This window comes from Eptesicus fuscus, chromosome 2 (assembly GCF_027574615.1).
Source record: "Eptesicus fuscus isolate TK198812 chromosome 2, DD_ASM_mEF_20220401, whole genome shotgun sequence".
Taxonomy (NCBI): Eukaryota; Metazoa; Chordata; class Mammalia; order Chiroptera; family Vespertilionidae; genus Eptesicus; species Eptesicus fuscus.
In genome coordinates, this window is record NC_072474.1 from 98775533 (window position 1) to 98783035 (window position 7503).

A 7503-nucleotide genomic window follows, 5' to 3' on the forward strand; every position below is an offset into this window, starting at 1 on the left:
TTTAAAATAAAATTCCCTCTAATATGGGTGGCTCTCATTGTTATAAGAAACATGGTTTAGATAAGATGGGATAAGATTCAGATTTTGGAAATAGATTAATACAGAAACTACTAAGGTTGGAATAAGGTAATCAGTGAAGGTTCAAATCTCAGGGAGCAAAAGTTATGGAATCAAGTGAAGCTGGCAGACAAGTGAAAGTCGTTGAGGAGTTTATTCAGTATGGAAGTGAAATGCAGGCAGGTTCAAACAGACTAGTAACAATAGTAGCTAAAAATTATTGGTTACTTGCTATTTTCCAAATATTCAAAATTTTAAGCCATGAGCTTTCTTTATATGTACTGTCCCATGACTCCTATTGGAGGGCTGGATGGAATGGGTCATGGAGAGAGGAGTTCAGGGTAGGTATAATTCAAAGGAGGTAGGTCCCATAACTAGAAGCCAAGTTAGAGAAAATAAATATTTGTAGCCAACACACTGAGAGAGGAATTTCATTAGGAGCATGCACACAGGAGGTAGAGGCAAATACACAATGACAAGGAAGTCAATCATACCAGAAGAGACTGGCAAAGAGAGGACAGGAAGTAGAAGAGCGTCTTCACTCTCACATCCTGAGGTTATACCAATTTTAGTGGAAGGAAGAGGAGAATAGGGAAATGTGGAGACTGTTTAAATGGGAGGACAGTCTTGTTAGCAAGTTTAAATTTGAATTAATTTAGTTTAAATATTGGCTGAGACTAAACATGTAACAGAAGCTACATTTTAAATTAGAATAACTGACTTCTTTTAATGGAATTAAATTAATAGTCTCTGCAGGGGGATCTGGACAGTAATTATAAACATTTCTCCAGGTAATTCTATTGTGTACCTAGGTTGAAAACCAGTGATTTATCCATAGATTGGTCCCAGAACAAGAAAAAATTTCAAAGATGACTCATCTAATTCTTTCTTAATTTCCTTCCATCCATCCTTCTCTTTTTTCTTCCTTCTTTTCTCCCATCCTTCCTTCCTTCTTCTTCCCTTTTATCTTCTCTCCATTCATCTTATTTATTAAGGTTTCATTTAGAGTGAAATGAATAACACAAGATTGCAGATTATTCCAGACTCTTCAAACAAACATTCACTCTTCCATTGATCTCAAAATGTTGGAAGTGGTGAGAAGCCAAGATTCACAAAAGTCTAATTACATCCTTTCTCTTCTTATCTGTGTGATTCTTCTGCTTATTTTCCCATTGAATGAGAACTTATCTTTAGTCAAAATCTGAGTTCTCTCTACCTGTCATTTCTAGTCAATACCCATGAGTTGAATCTTTAGGCAGGATATAACTAGGGGGAAAACAAATTAGAGTTCATAAAAACAAAACAAAACACTTTTTTTTTTTTTACTTTTTCTCTCTCCAAAAGTCTGGAATTATATATGTGTGTGTGTATATATATATATATCCCCCCAAAAAAAACAAATCAGCTCTAATTCTCAAAGTTGATGCAGCAATTTATTCTGGATGGAATTACCTTGTCCTTGCCTGAGGTGATGAGCCCAGGGTTTAGCCCTAATAGTAGATGCCAGAAGCCAATTCCAGCATGTCAGCAGGGCTGAATCATCTGGAGATGGCTGAGGGGATTTCCCTAAACCTGAAAAGGATGCATAAAATGATTGCTGCCAGACAGCTCAGGGCATCTTAATCTACATGTTATTGCCTCCTACTGGCCAAACACCTGAACAGCCGTAAGATATTCTCCAATCTGACAATGAATTCTGTACCTAACCTGACCCTTTGATGTGTATATCTCCACCTTGCCTTAGGACAAATTGTGTTAATAAAAAGCAAGGGGTCCGGAGACAAGGAGAACTTAGTTCCTTTAGGTAAGTTCCCTCTGGCTCCCAAAATGCCTTCCAAAATTATGTTTCATCTCAGGACTCTTATTTATTTTATGCACAGGGCCTTCTCCAGATTGCTGAACCCTTCTAGATGCCAGATCCAGACCACCGGCATTAAGTAGAAACTGCAAGAAAATATTATATATGACCAAATGAAATACAGATGAGAAAATTGATATTTAGAGCCATTTGGAAATGGAGTTAGAGTTGCCATCCCAGAGGAAAGGCCTTGCACGTCTTGCCACTTGAACCTTTAGTATATTTGAAATGGGCAGAATAACCTTCAGACTGGATCAAACAAACATTGTGTTTCAAACACGTTGTAAAGCTAATAGGAAAGCAGGCATCCTGACTACAGGACTTAAAGATAAGGACATTTTTTAGAATTAACAATGAGGAGTTAGGAGGAAGCTAGATAAATAGGGGTGGAACCACAGGAAAGGGAGTAGAACCAGGAACTCAACTAGATGGAGTTACTAAGCACCGCCAACTGGGCGAGGAAGGAAGGGCACTCAAGAGAGAGGCATTAACTTTAAAATGCATGGGTATTGCTAAGACAGGCAGCATTCAGATAACCAATCACAAGGCAGTAAGGTTTATAGACCAATCCCAAGGATACTGCCAAGGCAGAATTCTTTGAAAAGACCAGTTAAGAGCTAGCAAGACTACCCACCCCTAAATTAAAAGGTTCACACTTCCTCTCACTCTCTCTCTTCTCCCCAGCATGCAATGGGTTCCTGAAGTTCACTCCTGAGGCAGGGGAGCACATCCCTGTGCCCATGTGGCTTATGGCCATGTGGGCCTCCACACATGGGCAAATAGACTTTAGTTAGCTTGGATACTAAACTACTCCTGACTGTAACATGGAAAGAAAGCTCGGGACACTGGCCAGCTCCTGAAACCCCAGCTCCACCTTTTCCAGGACTGCTTCTCCCAATAAACTTTGTTCCCATTAATTGTTTTTGTCTGTGACTTCATTCTTTGATTTTCACTAGACAAGAACTCAGACTCAGTCAACACCCACATTTTTTGGTATCAGCACGATGATGTATAGCTAAAGAAAACTTTAATTTATTGGAGCCAATAAATACTCCTTTTTTTTTCTGTTTATGTAATTCTTTCCCTTTCCCTTCTCCTAGAAAAACCACTGCCTTTTACTCTATAAGCACTATTTGGGTTTCTGCCTGAATCAGTGCTTCCCAGAATTGCAATTCTTTTTTATCTAAAATAAAAGCTTATTGCTTTTTCTTTAGTTCTTTTTTTCTTCTTTGGTTAAAATTGATCACATTAGTGTTTTCCCAATATCATTGCACCATTATGTGATCTCTAAGCCTTCATTTTCTTAAAAGCAAAAGATGTCATAATAAGACCCATGAGATTGTTTTAAAGTTTAAATAATGTAATTCATAACCAATGTTTAAAAATTAATCCACATAGGTAATCTTGCAATAAATGGTATTTCACTATTATCATCATTATTATGTATACAATGAAAATTTAATACACATTTATATATAAAAATCAATTTTGCCACAATCACTTAGAACACACAAAATCTCATGAATTTGTAAAATGTTATTTCCTAAGAATAATGAAAATACCTCATTGTTTTTCAATTTTTAGTGAATTTTTGGTCTTGTTTAAAGTAGACTAATAACAAAGATACTAGTATTTGATCATCTTCCAGTAGTTTATCTACATGTTTTTGCATTAATATTATTTTTACATAATAACTATTTTATATTATCTGAGATAATATTTAAAATACAGGTTGATTTTTCTCCTTCCTCTTCTTTCTCTTTCTACCTTGTATTCCAAGTGGCTGCCACTAGGTTAATCAAGAGTCAGAAAAAAAAATTTCTATTTGATTATCTCTATATAGTATATGAAAACTGTGCTGGAAGGAGATTTCTGATTTAGAATATTCATTATCTAAAGCTCTGACTATTAATACTATTTGGAAAACATAATCCTATTCAACTTTGAAACACTTGAAAGCTTATGTTAAATATATGTAAATTTATATCAAAATATTAATAAGTGTTAAAAATTACATTGCATAATTAACTTAAAATTATCAGTCAATATTTGTCAAAAAATCAAATCTGTAATGTAACTGAATTAACATATAGGATAGATACTCTAATTAATCAAACCTGAACAACATACAACACAGTATCTGTTAAAAGCATACTGTATGCTTATAATAGTAGAGATTTTTGAAATATAAAGTAAGCCATATTAATGATTAATACAGAATATGGCTTCTCCTTTGAAATACCATCCTTCCAGGAACTAAAAATAATTGATACAATTATATTTTAAATGCTCAGATATTTATTTATATTTATTTAAATACTCAAATATATGTATTTAATTTTTTTATTTTCATTTTTATATTTTTTATTGTTGATAATATTACAGATATCTGCCATCCCCCCTCCTCCTGACTATATATTTTAATTAAATTTATTGGGATGATATTGGTCAACATGAACATATATGTTGCAGGTGTGGGTTTCTATGTTACAAGATCTTTGTATTGCACATGTGCCCACCACACTCAAGTATTTTATTTACTCATTTATAGTACCTTCTATGTGGGAGTTTTAGCGAATATTGCTTTTAAAATAAAACTGTTATTTAAAGCATAGAAAATTATACTATACAGTAGTTGCACTCCTAACCAGAAAAATATTTCTCTGCTATGTAGCTGGTGTAGCCAAAATATTTTCTACTTACTGAACAGCTGTGAGCTCTCCCACCTTTCCCAGTCTGGTTGCAGCTGCTTCAGACTATGTAATGGTTTTAGACAATAAACTGAGAACAGAAATCGTACTTCAGAATCTTCCTCTGCTGCCACAGTAATCAGAAGAATTTGCTCTTGGGTGAACAAAACACAGGATCGTAGAAGTGCCTGCACCAGTAGCTCCACTTGAAGCTGCAACAGTGCCTAATCTGTCCTAGCTAATGCAGAGAGGGCCATTGGGTTACCTTCAACAATACCTACAGATAATTATCCAGTAGTTCTCTCTTATCCACAGGTGATGCCTGAAACTACACACACTATCAAACCCTACATATATTTTTCCTATACACACACACATAAGATAAAATTCAATTTATAAATTACTCACAGTACGAGATTAACAAAAATAATAAAACAGAATGATTTATATCAATACTAGGGGCCCAGTGCACGAATTTGTGCACCTTGAAAGGAACTGTGGGCCACGAGGTTGCGGTGGGCACAGGGGTGGGTCTCGGCCCATCCTCCACGCCTCTGTCCAGACCCTCCCACTGTGCCCCCCCCCCCCCGTCTCCTTTCTGCTGGCATCCCTGCTCCTGCTGCCACCACTCCCATGGGCTGAGGGCAACAGCCCCACTCGCACCCACTGATGGCGTGGATCAACTGGGGCTGGAGCCAGCAGTGGGTGTGAGCAGGGCTGGCGCTGTCAGTGGGTGTGAGCGACAGCTGCTGCCCTGATTGCCCCTCAGGAGCAGGGGGAGGTAGAGAAGCCCTCAGGGGTGATTGGGGCTGGCAGCTGCTGCTTGTACCCGCTGATGGTGCCAAGTGAGCGGGACCAGCAATGGGCACTGGCAGCAGGTGCAAGTGATGGCTTCAGTGCCAGCAGTGGGTGTGAGCAGGACTGTCGGTGGCAGCAGATGTGAGAGACAGCTGCCAGCCCCAATCACCCCTCAGGGGCAGGGGGAGGTGGAGAAGCCCTGAACGGTGATCGGGGCCAGCAGCCACCACTCGCATTGCTGATGGCGCTGAGCATCAGGTCTGGCACCGGGCACCTGCAGCGGGTGCAAGCAGCAGCTCCAGCAGTGGCTCTAGTGCTGGCAGTGGATGCGAGTGGGGCCAGCACCGGCAGCATGTGTGAGCACCAGGTGGGACTATGGCTCAGAGGAGCAAAGACATTTCATTAATTACCAGAGGCTCACACCAATGATAGCGACTGGAGCCCCACCTTGGTCTGGAGCCCCTGCTCACCTGCTCCACCATCCTGCCGCAGCAGATGCCCGCCATGTTCCATGCACACCCCCTGGTGGTCAGCGCATGTCATAGTGACCAGTTGTTTGTTGTTCTGCCATTCAGTCTATTTGCATATTAGGGTGTTTGTATATACATACGATAATAATACTTTTGTGAATGGCTTTGGGCCATTATGAAATAAAATAAGGGTTACTTGAACATAAACAGTATGATACCATAACAGCAGATGTCATAACAGAGACAACTAGTAAATTAATAAAGTGTGGGGGAGTCCATACAGCCTTGACTACCCTGGATAAAGGGATGATTCTCATCCCAGGTAGATGAAAAGGAATGTCTCAAGATTGTATCATGCTACTGAGAATGGCGAAGATTTTTAAACCTTTGACTTTTTTTCTGGAATTTTGCATTTAATATTTTTGGACGATGGTTAACCACAGGTAACTGAAATTGTGGAAGACAGTACACGGATAAAAGGAGACTACTATAGTGAACTTTGCTTTCTTTGTGCCATACACAAAGCTAAGAACATTCTCACCAAATAAAATAAATATGATTGAACTCCAAAGTGGTAAACAATGAAATAATTAGATGAAACACAAGGGACTCCAAAGTTGGAGAAAGGATGCATTTTGATGGCCTTTGGTAGCTAAAAACCTAAAAAGTTAGGAAAACTTATGTGCTAAATGGTCACTTACCAATACCTCCTTCAAACAAGTTATCATATGTGCTAGACTAGGTGTTCCTATACTTGCCAAACCACACACAATATTTCTGAGCAAGCAGGTACAATGGAGATTTCTTGAAGATGAACTTTCCTTTCTAAAGAAGCATTATCTAACTGAAGGCTGTGGAACTACCTTAAAGGGATCTTAGTATAAAAAATTGGTACCCAAAGACCATTAACTCACAAGGACAAGTTGGTTGAGTTAGAAAGTGGCTCATTCAATTTACAGACATTAAAATTGTTTTAAGACAGATGTTTTATGCACATTGGTCTATTTCAGTTCTTTGTAAGATTGATTTTATTTCGAGTGAAACTTGGCAAACGCCAGGGTTTGTGATAGTATCAAGCTCTGGACTATTAAAATATATCTGTTTGATGGGCACCACACACTGGGCCCTTCTGTCTTCATTCCGGGTGAACTGACTGCTGAGGCAGCGGGATACAAAGGTCACACACCTTCTTGTTTTACCTCCAGAAACAGCGATAAAACTTGTACAGAAACCCCACAGGCAAGGAGAAGTGGTTTTAATCACTGTCTACACTCTAGCACTTGCATATGCCTCCCTCCAGCTGCATAGCAAAGTGCCTCTTTCATGAAAACAAAAATAACTCCAGAACACATTATGTTGTATCCCTCTTTAGGGACTAGGGTTACCTGTGCTTCCACACTACAGGCTATGTTGGGGGGGACGCCCCATGGTGAAAAGATAATTATTCAAATGAACCCTTACTGGGGAAAAAATCCACTTCTGGGTTATAATATAATATACCTAGTAATGCACATAATATATTTCTTTGGTCAAGAGGTTGGTAAATGTATGTGTATAATAATATGAGAATCTCAGTAGAAATAGTTACATAAAAAGCAGCAGGATGACTTAGTACAGATTTTTTTTTAAT